Source organism: Panthera leo, chromosome F2 (genome assembly GCF_018350215.1).
Source record: "Panthera leo isolate Ple1 chromosome F2, P.leo_Ple1_pat1.1, whole genome shotgun sequence".
Taxonomy (NCBI): domain Eukaryota; kingdom Metazoa; phylum Chordata; class Mammalia; order Carnivora; family Felidae; genus Panthera; species Panthera leo.
This window is the reverse complement of record NC_056695.1, coordinates 58,439,577-58,459,470: the sequence shown is the minus strand read 5'-3', so window position 1 is coordinate 58,459,470 and position 19,894 is coordinate 58,439,577.

The following is a 19,894-nucleotide window of genomic DNA, read 5'->3' as shown; positions in this document are numbered from 1 at the left end:
TGATTTTCTATTCTTATATTTCTTTTGACATTGCTTTGGTTTTGAGAAGACCATATCCTAAAGCGGGGAATGACAGCTCTGCCTTGAGCATAAATACTCTGGCTTAGTCTGTATTACTTAAAGTTTTTAAGTTAAAGAGTTTGTAAATATTCCTAAGAATAACTAAAATTTTCTAACATTTACCACATGTATGGCATATTCTAAGTATTGCAAAGGTTACGATTCAGTACTGAAAACAACCTTATGAGATAGATGTTATCAGCCCCAACTTCCAGAAGAGAAAAACTGAATGATTCAGTTGTTTTTTAACAAACTTTACCAAAGTCACAAAACTTTAAGCTGCAGAAGCAAGATCAGAACTAGGCACTCTGATTCCAGAGACCACGTACATAACCATTTTGCTAAACCAAAGAGCAAATGCTTAGGCAAACTAAAGTCTATGTTGTCATTAGATAGCAAGTATCAACTGTCTTGTTCTGGGAACCTTTATTTGTTCTTCCTATTGTGACAAAGTGGCATGCTTATTACACTGTCTATGACTGTTTACAACATAGCTTATGTCATCCTCTCTAAGCCTCTTTAACAGTGATTGAAATAAGGAAAAAGCAATTCTGTTATATGCCTAGAGGAGAATAAGTTCTTTCTACTTAACTTCATCTCCTGATGCACATTACTAGTGGGATGGCTGACTATTAGAATGAACAAATTTCTCTTCCAGCTTTGTGAATTCATCTAAAGGATGCCTGAAGGTGAAGGTGAGTTTTGCAGTATATTCCGAAAGCATAAAACTTCGTATAACTGCATTTCTGACATGCATGGGTTCGACAGCCTGAGAGTTCATGTATTATACATGGAGATACAGCCTCCAGTCCTAGTAACTACTTGCTGGGTGAATGACAGCTATAAACACATTGTCTATCACAGACTTTCATAAAGTTTATTATGAGTGGATTTCGAGGTGGGTGTCTAAGCTTAGATACGGTCTATGAGCCCTCTAAATTCTGTGATGGGTTCATCTCAGAAGAAGAACAATTATTACACTACTTATGCTTCTAAGGCTGCACTGTAATATTCAACTTGTATCAAAAAGAGAAAAAAATATGTCAAGAAAAATATATCCCAATTATAGTTTTGTCTACTAATTCACTGTTTGACGTTGGACATATTACTACTCATCTTTGAGGTGCACTTTTATTGGTAAATTATTGGTAAAATTAGCAAATTGAAAAAAAAACTGTGGAGGCCAGTTGTAATTATTCTTTGCAAGTTAGTAATTAAATGTGTCAATTTCTCTGATTCAAAAGACAAAAGACATAAATTGACTTTTATTTCTTCTGAGGGCTATATTTATTATTCTCCATTCATCATTTTCCATATTACTATTTTCTCTATAACAGTATTCAGTTGAGGTGCACCAACATGAATTTCAGTGAAATATCCTACTCTACAGTACAATAAAATGTTTGTAATTGACAGATTTAAAATATCTACTTAAGACATAGTTGAATAAAATTTCAAAATAGCTCCTATAAGGTATGTATATTTTATTGTATTCCTAATGAGAAAAGTAGGGTGGGAACAGATTTTATTAAGTATAGTATGGAGTTGAGAAAATCCAATGTGTGGCAGTCATAGATTGTTTTCCCAGTGTTGGCTTTAGGTAGGGAAATTGAGGCTTGAGGAAATGTGATGTTATAGTCAAGTCCATATAAAACATACACACCATTCAATCATGCAGATTTGCTATATAAAACATGCAAGACATTTATCTTTGGGGCTTACTATTTGAAAAAGAAACATCAAATTCTTCCAAGGTTTTCTCTAATAACAAACTAATTACATAAGTTATGCATGGGCTATAATTTACTTTCCTTTCTCTCTACAAAAGCAACACATTAATTACTTTTGTTGGGTAAGTAGAAGAATGTCAAACAATAATCATTCATTTGAGATCTCCATAGTGAAGCTGTAATTATGCGACAGAAAAAAAGACAAAGACTTTCTCTCAGACTGTGCAGACCCTACCAAATGTCTTCAAGCATATAAAAGAATGAAGACACAAGGAACGACATAGGGGTGTTTAAGCAGATAGTGGCTAGAAATCTTAGAATGAGTTAACAAAATACTAAAGGCACATTTTCTTCAAAAATTTACATTTTCACACACTAGTAAATTTACAAAATTTATAATATTACATTTATGATTAAGGTCAACTATCAAACATTGACACAAATTAAAATCCCATAAGTAAACAGAAGAATATAATAATCATGGATTGGTAGACTCAGTATTTTAAAGATGTTAATTGCCTCAAATTGATTATAAATGAAGCATGATCTCAAGTAAAATCTCAGAAGATTTTCTTTTGAAACTGAAAAATGTAATCTAAATCATACAGTGTAATACAAGGGGCAAGAATAATGAGGTAATCTTAAATAAAGTTGGATATCAAGATGTCAAGCATTATTCAAGAACTACACTAATTAAGGTGATGAGTTATCATGCCAAGACAGACCACTGAAAGAGGACAGAATACATGATATGAACTCATACTCTGGACGCTTTTTTTTAAAAACTATTACCTAGCAATGCATTGAAAGAAAGATGGCCTTGGGGCACCTGGATGCTTCAGTCACTTAAGCGTCCAGCTTTGGCTCAGGCCATGATATCACAGTTCGTGAGTTTGAGTCCCTTGTCAGGATCTGTGCTGACAGCTCGGAGCCTGGAGCCTGCTCCAGATTCCGTGTCTCTCTCTCTCTCTCTCTCTCTCTCTCTCTCTCTCTCTGCCTCTCCCTTGCTCTGTCTCTGTCTCTCTCTCAAAAATAAATAAACATAAGAAAGAAAGAAAGAAAGAAAGAAAGAAAGAAAGAAAGAAAGAAAGAAAAAAAGAAAGAAAGAAAGAAGGAAGGAAGGAAGGAAGGAAGCCTTTTCAGTACATGGTGCTTAAATATATGCTTCTCTCTCTCTCTCTCCACCCTTATCTTTCTCTCTTGAAAATGTTTTCATTTTGTTAGCTTATTGAAGGAGATAACCAATACAATTATAATAAAATTTTATACAGAAACACATTGAAAACTAAAAAATGCTATAAAATGTACAGTATTATTAATTGATGTCATTATTATTATTGGAAAGTGTTTTATTTTTAAAGAGGCATAAATTAGAAAGTGTGTATAGGGCAGCATTAGTAAGCAAGAAAAGTATTATTACTGCAAATCTGACTATGATTTAATATATGTTAAATTTTATGAGGTTATTTTAATCTAATTTCCCGAGTGCCTAATTAACTGAATTTTTTGCTTTGGTGTCTTTAAAATTTAAATTAAAAAAAATTTCCACATGTAATATATGTTCATAATTTATAAATAAAAATAGTACTACAAGGCTTATAATAAAAAAATTCCTGTCCTTTGCTCCAAATTTGCCCACGTTTTTATTCTGCTCCCCAATGACAACTACGTTCACAATTTTTCTCCCAACGTATATTTCTATATAATCAATAATACGAATCTTCATCTATGTCTTTTTTTCTAATTTTTTAAGTCATTTGTTGATTTTCACTGTAAGTGATGAGGCTCCATTCACTTTGTGAAAGCCAAAATGGCACCAAAGTTAAACAGGCAAAGGTAACTTTTTTCAAGGCTATTGCAATACGACAGATAGACTAGAACTTGGTCTGAATTCAGCTTCCCTGAAAGAATGCACTAGAAAGTTTTCTGAGTTGAAGAGGGAGTGTGTGGGGGTGGGGGGTGGGTGGGGTTGGTTCTAGGCCATCTGTGTTTACTAATTGGCTTTATCCGATGAAAAGAGTAAGCTTCTCCTGTTTTCACAACAGAGGTAGTTTCACAATTTGGAGCAAGTCACCTGCAGAAGTTAGATTTCTACCTTCCACAGAACCTGGAAGACCAGGGTGTTTATTCTTCTTTGATGATTATGTTTGAGAGATGGTTCCCAGGTTCTTGGCAAAGGCTTTCATGGGTTGTAAAACAGGCAAGAAGATTTTGAAAAGGTTTATATCCCAAAGGGACAGAGAAAAAAATTTACCATTAAAAGTTTTCGAAATAAATGCTCTAAGACAAGAGAGGTCATAGCCAAATAAAAAAAGAAGCCTGTCTAAACTTTAGTCAGGCTTTGCAAATCATTAAGGCCATCTTGGTCAACTTACACCACAACTTTTGTTTACATCTATGTAAATGTAAAAGTAATCAACATGACTAGGACAGACTTTTAAGATGATTAAATATAAAAATTATACCCCCTCTTGCATTTGCCTCTTCAGATAAAATTATTAATCTGCACTTATATAATGGTAATAAACATAACTGACATTTATGAGCCAGGTGTATGCTATGGGTGCATATATCATTTGTACTCATCCCAAATAAGGTGTGAGTTCAGGAATTATTCTAATTAATATAATTGAGGAAATTAAGGCTGAGAGAACTTAAACAATTCGAGATGAACTGTAAAACTCACTGTGCTCTGTACACAAAATCCTTTTTTTCTTCCCTAAACCTACAATACTCCTTTGTATCTATTTGTCTTTGAACATGAGGTGGCCTCTAAAAACAGTCTATCTCCCTGAATGCAAAGTACTCATTATATTAATACTTTCTGACCAAGTGAAGATATAGTCCCTAAACTTTCTACATTCCTCCTATCAGGAGAACTTCAGCCTATCCTTCCTTCCAGAACAACCCTCACACAATCTTCTAGAGTCCATATTGCTCAATTTGTGCATGGCTGTCTTCTTCCAGGTGAGTGTGAAATCTCTGAACACAGACTTGATCTCATTTATCACAATATCCCTAAGTACATAATATATACCTATACATATATTAATATTGGTGGGCAAAGGGTAGGTAATGTGTCTGAACTAGGTTCAGGTTCAAATGGCCATTTCTGTTTGAGATGATACAATATAAACAGATTGATGACTCTCAGTGACCAAATCTAAGTAGCTGGGAGCTTTGCCAAAAAAGAATCATAGATAACTTTACTTCTAGAAATAAGCACTATTACTATGTTTTCATCAAAGAGGTCAGTTGCTAAATGATGGCAACAGTGGGAAAAGACATCCTAAGACAAATTTAAATGTTATTTTTTTAAGGTTTATTCATTTTTTTGAACGACAGAGAGAGACAGAGCACAAGCAGGGGTGGGGAAGACAGAGAGAGGGGAACACAGAATCTGAAGCAGGCTCCAGGCTCTGAGCTGTCAGCACAGAGCCCCATGTGGGGCTCAAACCCACGAACCATGAGATAATGACCTGAGCTGAAGTTGGACGCTTAACCGACTGAGCCACCCAGGTGCCCCATCCTAAGAAAAACTTAAAATAAAAATTAATATTTGATGCTGTTTGATAAAATTCTGTCTGAAAAAGAACTGTATTAGATACTTAAAGAGTAAATCAATTCACTAACGGTAGAAAGTCTGCTAGTAATGTGAGACATATACTGATGAAATGTTTCATTATTTGAAGTGTGCTTTTGAGGATTTTAATCTGAAACCTATTATTCACTAGGTTTTATATGAATTATTTGGCTTTGGGGTGAATCAACAGGATCCTTTTCCTTTTATACTTAAAAAAATCCTGCTGCCCACGAAACTTTCAACAGTTTAAAACAATGTATCAATACAATGTAAACAATGTAAAAATACTGCCCAACTAGGAATGTATTTCAGAATCCTGCTAATTGCAGGTATGGGAAAAGCTGCTACATTTTGTAAGCTAGGAAATAAATACAAGTTAAAATCTTCCAAAGAGTAATAGACTCCATAGTCTTGACCAATTATTTCTTCTCTGATAATCAAGGCACCATTTAAATTTTAAGACTACACTTCTGGCAGTAAGCCTTCCCTGTATGATGACAAGCCTATGAGTGCAGCCATGTTGAAGGGGCAGATAGGAGATGTGGGGTACAGGAGAAGAGGAAGAGACTATCAAGACTGGAAGGTCTTAGAGTTTTTAACTATTCTTTAAAAACAGTTGGTTTTGAAGTTTAATTTTACTTATCTTTACAGTAAAACACATGCATTCTTATGGTTATATATTTCAGACCTCTTTTTCACTAAAGAAGTGAGATTCAGATTACTATTTCCCAGAGGTATGTAGGACTTCATCCTAAGAAATATGATACTTTCATCTGGGTTGGAAAGTTGCAGCTACACCTTAAGAGACAAGGTAGGGGCGCCTGGGTGGCTCAGTCGGTTGAGCGTCCGACTTCGGCTCAGGTCACGATCTCGCGGTCCATGAGTTCGAGCCCCGCGTCGGGCTCTGGGCTGATGGCCCAGAGCCTGGAGCCTGCTTCCGATTCTGTCTCCCTCTCTCTCTGCCCCTCCCCCGTTCATGCTTTGTCTCTCTCTGTCTCAAAAATAAATAAACGTTAAAAAAAAAAATTTTTTTTAAATAAAAAAATAAAAAAAAATTAAAAAAAAAGAGACAAGGCAGTGTATTAAAAGAAATGATATGGAGGAGGTAACTTGGGTTTTGCTTTGAGGTATTTCCTTCAATTTTTCCTCCTTTCTTCTTCTTTTGTTGTCTGTTCGATAACTCGCTTGCTAAAGTCATCAAAAGGTAAACCCCTTCAGATGGATATAGAACATAGATGGTACCATTCCAATGGCTTTGTTATATAACCTGCATTTATAGGCAAGTGATGAAAAAGAAGCTTCTTTCTAATGACTTAAACTTTGTCATTATTTTGCACCATCAAATTTACTGCAGGAGAAATAATCTTAGCTAGACCTTGTTAAATGAATAGATCAGATGACTAATAGAATGAGGATGCCAAATATTTATGGCTCAGTATGCCTTCTGTTTATAGTTCATAAGTAACTTTACTGTACCAAACATTCATTAGGAAAAACTGAAGGCTCTTTCCACTGATATCTAATACTTTGAGGAAACTTATTTTCATGTTAGTATTCATAATTTTCAACCACTTGAAGACTGATAATTAAGTAGCCAAAAAAAAAAAAAATATTCCCATAAAGCTGGGACTAAAAGGAGAAAAGATTGTGTTCACAAGAGCACACATGTCTATGCTATATTTAGTTGTTTTCCACATGTTGGTTTGACTTGTTTTCTTTCCATATGTCAGAACTCCACAACTGCACGAGCAGATGTATCTTACTTTCTGCTTTTCACCTTGAATTCTATGAGAATAAATGAAAGGAAATCCTGGCAATCAGCTAGGGCCACTTGAGAGACGATTTTCTAATACAGCTGCTTAATCATTTCAACGAGATTGTGTGAACTAGATGTGATGTTTACCTCAACTCTAAAGAACATACGTTTTGTGCATGGTCAGTCATTATCTTTGTAAACGCCTGAGGAACAATCTACTTCCAGTTTAATATAAAGTCAGTTGAAATAGCATCAAATAATAAACATGAATATATATCAGTTCAATTTGGAAAACCCTGTATTGTATATTAATTTTATATTGAAGATATCTAGAAATGGGTAAGATAGGGAAGTATGCCATCTAGATAAATTTCCATAGTAGTTTGAAGATTTCCACAACTAGAATTAAAAGCTTATTGAGTATTAAATATACTGAAATCATTTTTTCCTTGAAAATGCAAATACGTGTAACCATGAAGGTCTCTGCTTTTTGGAATGGTAAATATAATATATATTAACTATATTTGAAGAATGTAGTTTGCTTTTATAAGTAAAACAAAATCTTGTATTTTACTTTTCAGAATCACCTTGATACTTGTGCTGAAGTGATGTCACTGCACAGGACACTGACGGGAAAGCTAAAGCTCATCGATTAATTCTGTGTTTAACTTTGAACTATGTGAAAAGAACAAACCCTGCTTTTTTTTTTTTAAACTTTTTCTATATCAAAGCATATTATTAAACATTTAATATTTTTAAATTTTTTTTTAACATTTATTTTTGAGAGACAGAGAGAGACAGAGCACGAGCAGGGGAGGGACAGAGAGAGAGGGAGACACAGAATCTGAAGCAGGCTCCAGGCTCTGAGCTGTCAGCCCAAAGCCCTGCGTGGGACTCGAACTCACGGACCGCGTGATCATGACATGAGCCGAAGTTGGACGCTTAACGGACTAAGCCGCCTAGGCGCCCCAACATTTACTATTCACTATTCAAATTTATGTTGAAATTTCACGCTTTGAGTGTCTTAGTTTTATGCCCAAATGACAAAATAATTGCACACATTAGAAATTTGTGTCCTGGAAAAATGCTAGATTATGGAATTGGACGCTAGTTTGTGACTGGCCAAGTATAAAAGGGCTATCATGGTGTTTAAGTAAGATTCACTTAAATAAGATTTAATTAAGACTTATTTAAAATCAGAAGCGCACACATACATATAGACACTGCACCATTTTCTGGTTGTTAGCAATTCTTGATAACCTTAGAAAGACCTTGATTTGATTCCCAGAAATCAATGTGTCCTCTTGGCAAGCTGTGGTATCCCTGGTGAGACTTGCAACGACACATTTGCTGACATCAGAAATGAAAACACCTCATAAAATTATAGGTAGTTAAGACTAAGGTAAAAGAGATAGCTGTCAGAAAATTAGTTCATGATTTTGTATAATCAGTGATTACCACCAGCACATTGTTACATTTATAAAGAGATGGGCATTACAGTAACTCCAAAATCTTTTGCTATCCGTGTTGAAAGGGAACTTTAAAAGGGTATAGTCATAAGCAGAAAGAAATGATACTGTTTAAAATGATGATTATTTAGGGGCGCCTGGGTGGCGCAGTCGGTTAAGCGTCCGACTTCAGCCAGGTCACGATCTCGCGGTCCGTGAGTTCGAGCCCCGCGTCAGGCTCTGGGCTGATGGCTCGGAGCCTGGAGCCTGTTTCCAATTCTGTGTCTCCCTCTCTCTCTGCCCCTCCCCCCGTTCATGCTCTGTCTCTCTCTGTCCCAAAAATCAATAAAAAACGTTGAAAAAAAAAATAAAAAAAATAAAATGATGATTATTTAAAATCAATATTGTTTTATGATTTAAACCACAATTTTTGAAAAATCTTGCTTATAACATTGACAAATAGTGTTTTTAATTCCGTATAATTAAGAAAATATTTATAAGGTTTTCAAACATTGGTGTGTCTCAGTTTCTAGAATTAATGTGCTACTATGTACCTACATGGAAAATGCTTTTAATAAAATAGTTCAGGGGCGCCTGGGTGGCTCAGTCAGTTAAGCATCTGACTCTTGATTTTGGCTCTGGTCGTGATCTCATGGTCATGAGATCGAACCCCTCATCGAACTCTGTGCTGAACGTGGAGCCAGCCTAGTATTCTTTCTTTCCCTCTCCCTCTGCCCCTCCCCCACTAGTGCCCTCTCTCTCTTAAAAAAAAAAAAAATAGATAGTTCTACGATGTGTTTCATATAGTAGGATTAATGTGAGAAAATTAATTTAAATTCCTTTTCTATTATCATAATAGTAGTTAAAGTAATAATAATTACATGATAATAATGATGACAATAGCAACAAAGATGTATCTATTAATTTCAGGACTTAATCAAATCCAGGAAATAAGATGGGAGCTTAAAATAACTTTTATTATTTAACTATCTCAATAATCCCATGAGGTAGGTATCAATATTAGCATCTTCTTGCAGAAAAGGAAGCATCTTCTTCCCATAAAGGAAACATGGGAATATTCGTTATATAGCCCAAGATCGTGCAGCTAGAAGGTGAAGGTCAGCGTATAGAAAGGAAAAGTAAATATGTGTTTTTTCCCATATGTTTTGCACACACATGAACATACACACACATACACACATATTTTATATATAAACGCATGTACATATATGATTACATATTGATATTGAAGTATACCAAGAAATTATAAAAGTGATCATTTTTGAGATGACACTGAAAAGCAAGACTGGGAGAACGATTATCTATTCTTGCATTATTTAAATTGTTCCAGATAAATGCTAATATACCCAGTTATTTTCATAGATACGTATATGAGGGTTTTTTTAAAAAATATATTTCACCTATCTCCTACTCACCTCTCCTCTGGAACTACCAGTTTGTTCTCTGTATTTAAAAGTCTGTGATTGTGTTTGTCTCTATTGTTTGTTTATTTGTTGTTTCTTAAAGTCCACAAATGAGTGAAATAATATGGTATTTTTCTCTGACTTATTTCACTTAGCATTACACACTCCAGTCTATATTGTCATCTATATTGTTGCCAATGGCAAGATTTCATTCTTTTTTTATGGCTGAGTAATATTCTATTGTATATATACACCATATCTTCTTTATCCATTCATCTACATGCAGACACTTGGATTACATCCATAACTTGACCATTGTAAATAATGGTGCAATAATCATAAGAGTGCATATATCTTTTCATATTAGTATTTTCATTTTCTTTGGTAAATACCCAGTAATGGAATTACTGGATCATATGGTGCTTCTATTTTTAATTTTTTGAGGAAACTCCATACTGTTTTCCACAGTGGCTACACCAGCTTGCATTCCCACCAACAGTGTGTGAGGGTTCCTTTTTCTCCACATGCTCGCCAACACTTGCTATATCTTGTGTATTTGATTTTAGTCATTCTGACAGGTGTAAGGTGATATCTCATTGTGGTTTTGATATGTATTTCTCTGATGATTAGTGATGTTGAGCATTCTTTTCATGTGTCCGTTGGCCATCTGTATGTCTTCTTTGGAAAAATGTCTATTCAGCTCCTCTGCCCATTTTTAATTGGATTATTCTATTATTTTTTGGTGTTAAGTTGTATAAGTTCCTCATATATTTTGGACATCAGCCTCTTATCAAATATATGTAGGAGTATTTTAAAGAAATACTCTAATCATATCTTCTACTGATACTATATCCGTAAGATATTATATACAACATATATCATGCTATATTAACATAGCATATATTGTGAGTATATGTGTGAGAGAAGAGAGAGAAGAAGAGAGAGAATGAGCATGCTACCCATCTGAGTTTATATCAGAATTTAGAAAAGGATCTCATAAACTTTAAGCCCCAAGTAAACATTAGCTATTATTGTTATTACACAGATGGTAGAAATCTATCTTCATATTTGGGTACATATGTATTCTAGCTATATTCTACTCATTTAGACTGCATTTAAGTAACTAGCTTTGTTCTGAAGAAAATGTTTTTTGTCAACCTTTGTTACTCTCTTTAGCATAGACATTTAAAAGTTTCTAATGAGTGGGGTGCCTGGGTGGCTCAGTCAGTAAAGCATCAGACTTCAGCTCAGGTCATGAGCTCATGGTTCATTGAGTTCAAGCCCCACGTTGGGCTCTGTGCTGACAGCTCAAAGCCTAGAGCCTGCTTCAGAATCTATGTCCCCCTATCTCTCCTCCCCACCCCTGCTTGTGTTCTGTCTCTCTCTGTCTCTCAAAAATGAATAAACTTTAAAACAATTAAAAATTTTTTTTTAATGTTTATTCATTTTTGAGAGACAGAGAGATAGAGAGTGAGCTGCGGAGGGACAGAGAGAGGGAGACACAGACTCTGAAGCCAGCTCCAGGCTCCGAGCTGTCAGCACAGAGCCCGATGCGGTGCCTGAACCCACGAATCATGAGATCATGACCTGAGCCGAAGTCAGATGCTTAACCGACTGAGCCACCTAGATGCCCCGATATTTTTAAGCTTCTAATGAGTAATGAGTAATTTACTCAGCAATTCTAATGCTCTTGGCCATTTAAATGAGAGTTGGTGTTTACTGGTAATGACCTAAGAGTTTTGCAGCCTATGCAGATAAGCATTGTGTTAAGAGACAAACCACAAGATGGCAGTGTTCTCAGAGAACCATATGATTCTAGATCGTACATATTCCTACTGGACTGCTCCTGTTTAAAGTGATCGAATAATTATTTCAAGATGTTATTCAGATGGATGATGGTGGACAGAAGAATCTATGTCTTTTTTTTCCAATAAAGTAATCAAACAGAATGAGGAATATTCGGATTGATTTTGTAGGAAAAAAGAGTCTACCAGATATTAATAAATAACAGAAACAATGGTACTGTGAAGCAGAATAATTAAAATAGAGTGAATACAGAGAAAGCATGGTAATTTATGTATTATTTATTCTGGACAAGTAAAAGAATTAAAAGAACCTGTAAGAGAAACTGAAGAGATGAAGAAAGTGAGAGAATAAGGAGATCTTTTAAAGTAATGATTTCTTCAACTTGCACAGGAGCACATAATTGTCATGTATTCTGATCTCATCCATGGTATCTTTAAATTAAATGATTAAAACTGGGAATTCACTAAAAGAGTTAAATAGTTTTTATTGGTAAGAACCACTTTAATCCTGCATGATCATAGGTTAACATATTTTCAAATAAGATAAAACAAAAGCAAACAATGAAAAATTGTATTAACAACACGATAACAGAGAAGGACACAGGCAATAATAGAACCCTATATAGGGATATGAATTTAAAAATGCTTGTTTTATGCCATTTTTACTCTTAAATGTCATTCTATTTCTCTCTTGTAATATTAACCTTATACCCCTCATTCTCTTTTGTCCAAAATTAAAAACAAAATGGAAGCTGCAAACACAATTTTTTCATTTCATTCTTTGCTAATATTTATACCATAATTGATGGATATTATTTTTATTTTTAGCACTTCTTCCTAACTTTCCCCATATTTATTAACAATGTATTTCTTATTGTATCTATTTCTCCTCTATTTTATTCTAATTTGGTTTATATCTCATTTTATCTCTTCTCTTATTTGGTCTTATAATAAAAAAACTATTTTGAAATTTTTTTAAAAAAATTAAAAGACATTTTGAAGTATTTTGGAAACAGATTTCTGTTTCTCAGTATCATCTTACTTTACATATATTTCTCTTATAGTTACATCCAATGCTGGACATGCTTTAAGAGAATTCAATATATCATAGGGGTATCTTATTACAGATTTTGAAATTAGAAGAAGAAATGGCTGATACAAGAAAAATAATAATCTTTGTCAAACACATGCACAATTAAAAACAAAATATCTTGGAAGTTATTTCCTTGTATGGAAAATACCAGTGTTCACTATATTCTCGAGAGCTCTATTTACACTAAACAATCACAAAAAAGAGAGTGAAAGAAAGAGAATGAGAGTGAGAGAGAGAGAGAGAGAGAGAGAGAGAGAAAAGATCATGGGCAAACTATTTGTCTTTTATTTATTGATGGAGTTTCCCAATATATTGAAGTGTATATTGAATCTATATGTAATTTAATATTTAAAATGTCTACTTTGTATATATAAGAGGTCTGAGCATTCTATAACGTGTTTCTCCAATTTTACTTGTTGTTCTCCATCTAACAGATAACTCTTGTATTTGTTTTATTTGAAATTCAACTCAGGAGTCAAGCTTCACTAAGCCCGCAGGCAATAACTTGCTACACATGGTTGGCTTTGCACCTAAAATACCCTCAAATTCCTTCTCTTTGTCTCCCCTTTGCCATTTTTCCCACACCATAGATCATTTCTCTCCAGATAACAGCAACAAGTCCCTACAAATGGCCGTCTTGCATCTACTTTCTTTAAAAAAAAAAAAAATTTAACATTTATTTACTATTGAGAAACCGAGAGACAGACCATGACCAGGGGAGGGGCAGAGAGAGAGAGAGAGACAGAGAGAGAGAGAGACAGAATCCGAAACAGGCTCCAGGCTCTGAGCTGTCAGCACAGAGCCTCACGAACTGTGAGATCGTGACCTGAGCCGAAGTCGGATGCTTAACCGAATGAGCCACCCAGGCACCCCCATCTTTAAAAAAAATTTTTTTTAACATTTATTAGCCTTCTTGCATCTACTTTCTACCCCGGTCTTTCTGCTAGATTGCAGTTAATGGTTTATTTCTAAAAATAACAGGCTTCATTCAGCTGGCATTTCTGAGCACTTATTATTTGTCAATCACACAGTAGTATGAAATAGAACTTTACAGGGTCCCTGACTTCATAGAGACTAATCAAAACAAATTAAATCATTGACTTTATTTTTGAATCATTTTAATCTGATTTTATATTTTGCCAAATGACGGTGTCTTCCATTACAATGTGAGGCCCTAAATGGGGTCAAATGGCCTGTTACCACTGATCTTTCTACACAACAGGGGCTCCAGCTCACTTTTTTTTGCAAACAGCAGGCACACAATTTTATTTATTTTTTAAATTAATTAGCTAGCTTTAATTTCTCATTGACAAGTTAAAAGCACATGATTTTGACAAAGGTAATATCAATGTTTCTACTTCTTCAGTTACAAAGCAGGTATGCTTTAAAAATTTACTTCTGTTGCACTTAAATGAAAACTGCATACTTTGTATTTGTCAAGGATTGCTTTAAAAACACTTAAAATAATACATTTTTATATTGTTTATAGAAATAAACTGATGGGGGTGCCTGGGTGGCTCAGTTGGTTAAGGGTCTGACTTCGCTTCGGGTCTGATGTCAGGGCTCCTGAGCTCAAGCCCTCATCAGGCTCTGTGCTAAAGGCTAGAGCCTGCTTCAGATTCTGTGTCTCCCTTTCTTTCTGCCCCTCCGCTGCTCGCTTTCTGTCTGTCTCTCTCTCAAAAATAAACAACAATTTTTTTTAAATAAATAATAAAAAAAGAAATAATGAAGGCTGAAGAAAAAGTTTAAAAAGAGGAAGAAATGGCATCCACATGTCTGGAGAATTAATACAAAGTCTGATTCACCATCTTGTCCTCCTTTTCAGGCTATAATGCATTATTTTCCACACTTTATTTTAGCAGTAGAATTCTTCCTCTCTTCCCGATAGCTTCACATGATTTAAATAGAACAAAGTAAAAATGCTCTATTGAAGACAACACGTCTGCAGAAGTTTTTCAGTGTCCCACCCCAAAGAAATCTCCTTGGTCCTACAGTACAGTTGTAAGACAACCAGAGACCATTTTAAAAATCTAATTCTCGGGGCACCTGGGTGGCTCAGTTGGTTGAGCAGCCGACATTGGCTCAGGTCACGATCTCGCGGTCTGTGGGTTTGAGCCCCATGTTGGGCTCTGTGCTGACAGCTCAGAGCCTGGAGCCTGTTTCAGATTCTGTGTCTCCCTCTTTCTCTGACCCTCCCCTGTTCATGCTCTCTCTCTCTCTCTCTCTCTCTCTGTCTCTGTCTCAAAAATAAATAAACGTTAAAAAAAAAAGAAAAATTAAAAAAAAAATAAAAATCTAATTCTCTAGAAAAAAACTGGCCTTGTAAGTAAGTACTTAGGGTTTTTTTTTTTTTTTTTTTTTTTTTTTCTGGAAGCCACAAGGATGGGTGGGTATATTCATTTGCAAGTGAACCATCCACAGTTTATATTTTTACTGCCTAGGCAGAACCATTAAGGCAAACATTCTAAATACCACTATAAAGATTTTAGTTATTTAAAAGATAATACAAAATCTTGGGTGAATGGCAAATCAGTTTGATCATGAGAATGAATGCTTTTGAATGCCTTGTTTGGTTGTGTACACTTGCATAAGTTGTTTTACATAAAAGAAACTATAATTAAGATCTTTAAGTAGGGATAAGTGGCTAATGAGCAGTATTCTCAAAAAGGAGGAAAAAAAAAGAAACAAAAAGAGCTTTGCAATTCCTTACTGATGATGACTTAGGCCAGATTACAAGAAATGAAGAGATCTGGATCCTTTTCAGACAATTAAAGGAACACTGAGAGGCGTATAAATTCAGTTTAAAACTAAGAGATCCAGAAGCAAAAGGCTTGCTTTCAAAGTCAAGCTTTTTGCGTGTTTGTTGGTGGTGCCGGGAGTGATTCTGCAGCAATTCGTCTCTGGTTCCTTCTTCCTGCTTTATGTCGGGGTTACCTATGTGTGTATCAGAAGCAAATGCTTGTGATGACAAAAATACATGTGAAAGTATGTGAAGTTCCATTAAAGGCTAAAAGTCCTTAAAAGTGCATAAAAATTCATAGAAGTCTATTAATGCATAAAATGCATAAAACATGCAATAAAAATGCATCAAAGTCTGTTAATGACGGAAAATATGCTAGAAATAATTGGTCTGAACAAGCTTTGGGATTGTTCACATTTTTGAAAGTTGGTACCAACAAAGACAAATTATATGTGACACATCCCACTTATGATATTTTTCCTTTAGTTTTGATAACATGTAAGTAGCCCCTTTAAACTACAATATTCTTTGAAGTATCCCTGATACCAATTGTCATCATGTACCTTCAGCTTTCTCTGAGAAGGAGCAGCCTAGTCATTTCTTATTAAGTAAGTTTTTGATTATCCAAGGTAGTCTCTGTTCCACTTACCAGAGATGATAAGGGCTCTTCTGTAATGGGGGAAAAAATGACCCAGTATCTCACTGTTTCTTTTCCAGCAAAAAGTTATATAATCATTCATTAAAACCTATCTTACTTTCACATTAGTTAATTTAAGAACAGAGCTCACTAAAATGAAACTTTTAAGTCAAAAAATAAAACTAGGGGAGGTAACTTCCAAAGCACCTTTACTAATCTGAATGGTATTCATGAGAAATCTGAAGGTATTCTATTTTATGATTCAAGAATTCACAAATGGAGAATCTTATACAATTTACACACTACATGGAAACAAGTAGTTTGGGTGATTTACTGAAAATTGAAAGGGCAATAGAGTCAAAGTAAAATCCAAATACTTCTTTAATATGAATTTTCCTCCCAGTATGTCTCTTGCCTTAATTTGATGTGTAGTACGCCCTTGTAGAAGTGATAGCATGAAGTGTTGCTAATATATTATTTAGTCAGTTTTGAGCATACTGATACTGAATTAATGTTAAATTATCCATGCAGATACTAAGATGGCTGACACCAGATCTTAAACAAATATTAAGTGCTTGGAAGGAAATTAACACTACCAGAAATAGTTAATAATTAAGTTACAGTGCGGTTTAACAAGAGGCATAACTGGGGTGCCTGGGTGGCTCAGTCGGTTAGGCATTCAACTTCTACTCAGATCATAATCTCTGGGTTCCTGGGTTCGAGCCCTGCATCAGGCACTGCACTGACAGCTCTGAGCCTGGAGCCTGCTCCAGATTTTGTGTCTCCCTCTCTCTGTCCCTCTCCCACTAGTGCTCTGTCTCTCTCACTCTCTCAAAAATAAATAAACATTAAAAAAATAAAAACAAAACAAAACAATAGGCTTAACACTTCTTTTTAATTTTTTAATTCAATAAAAATACCAACTTGGTAAATAGGGCAATTTGGTAAAAATATGATTTTTTTCTTTAAATGTGTGTGTGTGCATTGAACATGGAATGATTTCATAAGTTTTCATTCATCTTTAAGTGCCATGCTCATTTTTAAGAATTTTATAAATTCACCCTATTTTTATTTCCTTTGCCTCTAATTCATTTCATCCAAACGTTTATTTTCACCACCCTTTATTATCCCCAAAGTTCTGAAAACACTGAGTAAAAGGTCTATGAAATATGAATGTTCAACAAAGAAAATTCTTAGAGTAAACTGATTTTCAACAAAAGTGGTGAGGAGGCACATTTGCTTTTCATGTATTCAGAAAAAAAAAAAAAACAAAAACTATTTCCAAAATGCAAATCCTTCCTATTTTCATTGTTTTTTTTTTCTATTTTAATGACAAAAATGCCTTCTTTTTATATAAAATAATAAAATTTAGTTGAAAGGAGAGCAAGAGAGCAGCATTTTTAGACTGGATCAGTATTCATTAGAGGAAATCTATCTTTAAGGGTACAAATCATGGTTTTTTTTAGGCATTTTAATTTTCCATGCCTGTAGACATCAGAGAAGAATTCCCATTGTTACCACAGGGAAGCCTATGAATATACTGCTACTTTCTCCCAGAAATGGATTATGGAATTATACTGTTACATGTGCTTTTATAATATATGTAAGATGTACATCAGTTTCAGAAGCTCTGCCTATTTCCATGCAATCTCTACTTATGAAGAACTAAAATTCTAACTTTCCATTATTGACAACAGCAGAGATGGAAAAGATTTCATTAAAAGAATGTGGAAATAAAGGCCAAAAAATATAAATGAAAAAATATTTTAAAATGTATAAAAGTGATAAAGTTAATAAGAAAGACTAAAATAAAAATAACATAATTAGGCATCATTTATTGACTAAATCATTTTATAAAATATTATATCTATCAATATAATTTTAATGTTATTGCTTTAACAGTGATCAATACTTAGTAATAAACCCTCCAATCACGTAGAAGCTAAAAGAAAAATAAATGACAAGTTGGTCTCATGTTAACCTAAGCCAAATTAATTAACCTCAATATTTCATGGGCTTTATTCCAGATAAAGTTTATTCATATATTCGAAAGAAACAAAAAAGGGAGAAAAAGATATTAGTTTATTCATATATTCGAAAGAAACAAAAAGGGAGAAAAAGATAGGTTGGTTTTGTCAGTGTGCTTGTGATATATATTCTTTGTAAATTAGTCACATAACTTTCTCCCTGGAATATGTATGAACTTTTTACTTGTGAAAGATCCTGACAGACTTAAACATTTCCAGCATGACTCTTGGGTCACCTTTGGCCCCACAACTATTCCTCCCACCTTCCACTTTTTTGCCAAACCCAAATGGCAAAAACAAAAGGTGCTAAACTGCAAAAACAATCCACCCCCTTACGGACACTGTTTTTAAACAACTACTGTGGAAACTGGCTGAGCTACAGCAGCTCCCTCTGGCTAAAGTCTACCTTTCTTCTCCAAGGGAGACCAATCTTTCTGGGCTATGGTGAGGCCTCGGCATTTGAAATTAAAGTTTCTGCCTAGAAGTGCTCTAATTAATGTTGCTTCTGCAGATTTTGATATGACTTGGAAGGGGGGACTGGATCTGCCACTTCTCAGCTAAGATCGTTTCTTCAAAGCTAATGTGCACAGGACCTATATATCGTCCTTTCTCAGATCTTTTAATCAGTGCTCCACATCATTCAGTTGAATACTACCTCAACTTGACTCTTTCTCTTTAGACTTCTTATGGTAGGTCTCTTGATTTAATCATTTTCACTATTTAGGGCTTGTTATGGATAAAGTGAGGGTTGAACTGAGCTTAAGGGAATCTTCTTATCTATCTCTTTTTGGTTCTTTTTATTTTAATATAGATGGTCAATAGTCAGCCAATGAAACTCCCGTTCAGTGTCCAGCATCTTACTCATACAAATGTTATGGTGCCGCAGCACTAAATATTGAAGCTGTTATAGCATTTTACCAACAACGATTTAGAATTTCAATGGCCACTTGGGGAATTTGAGATTAAAGTAATTCACGTATGTCACATCTTAAATTTAAAGGGTTCAAAGACTAATTATTCCATAAAAAGCATGATTATTTTTTGATATGAGGAGGGTTCTAAAAGACAGGAAAGTTCTAACATTGCTTCCCTGAAAGACTCCTTATAAAAAGTTAATAAATATGAAAAATATAAAATCAGAACTCAAACTCTCCTTTCTTTCTTCTGATTCAACTCCAGGCTGGTCATCTATCAAGTCCCTTATATCTCAACTTTTCCTTCTCCATTCATATTAATTTTCTATTACTGCATGACAAAATACCACATACTTATCAACCTAAAACAACATCTATTTATTATCGCATTGATATGAGGTAAGAAGCCCAGGTGGGCTCCACTGGTCCTCTGTCTATGATCTGACAAGGCCAAAGTCAAGTTGTCTGCCAGGCCTCACTTTAATTTGGAAGCCTAGGGGAAGAGTTCATTCCCAAGGTCATTCAGGCTACTGGAAGAATTTGTTCCTTACAGTCAAAGGAATGAGGTCCCCATTTCCTTGCTGGCTATCAGCTGGAGGCTGTTCTCAGCTTCCAGAGGCACCTACATTCATTTCTCAAAGTGCCTTCCATCTCCAACCCAGTGATATCACACTCTT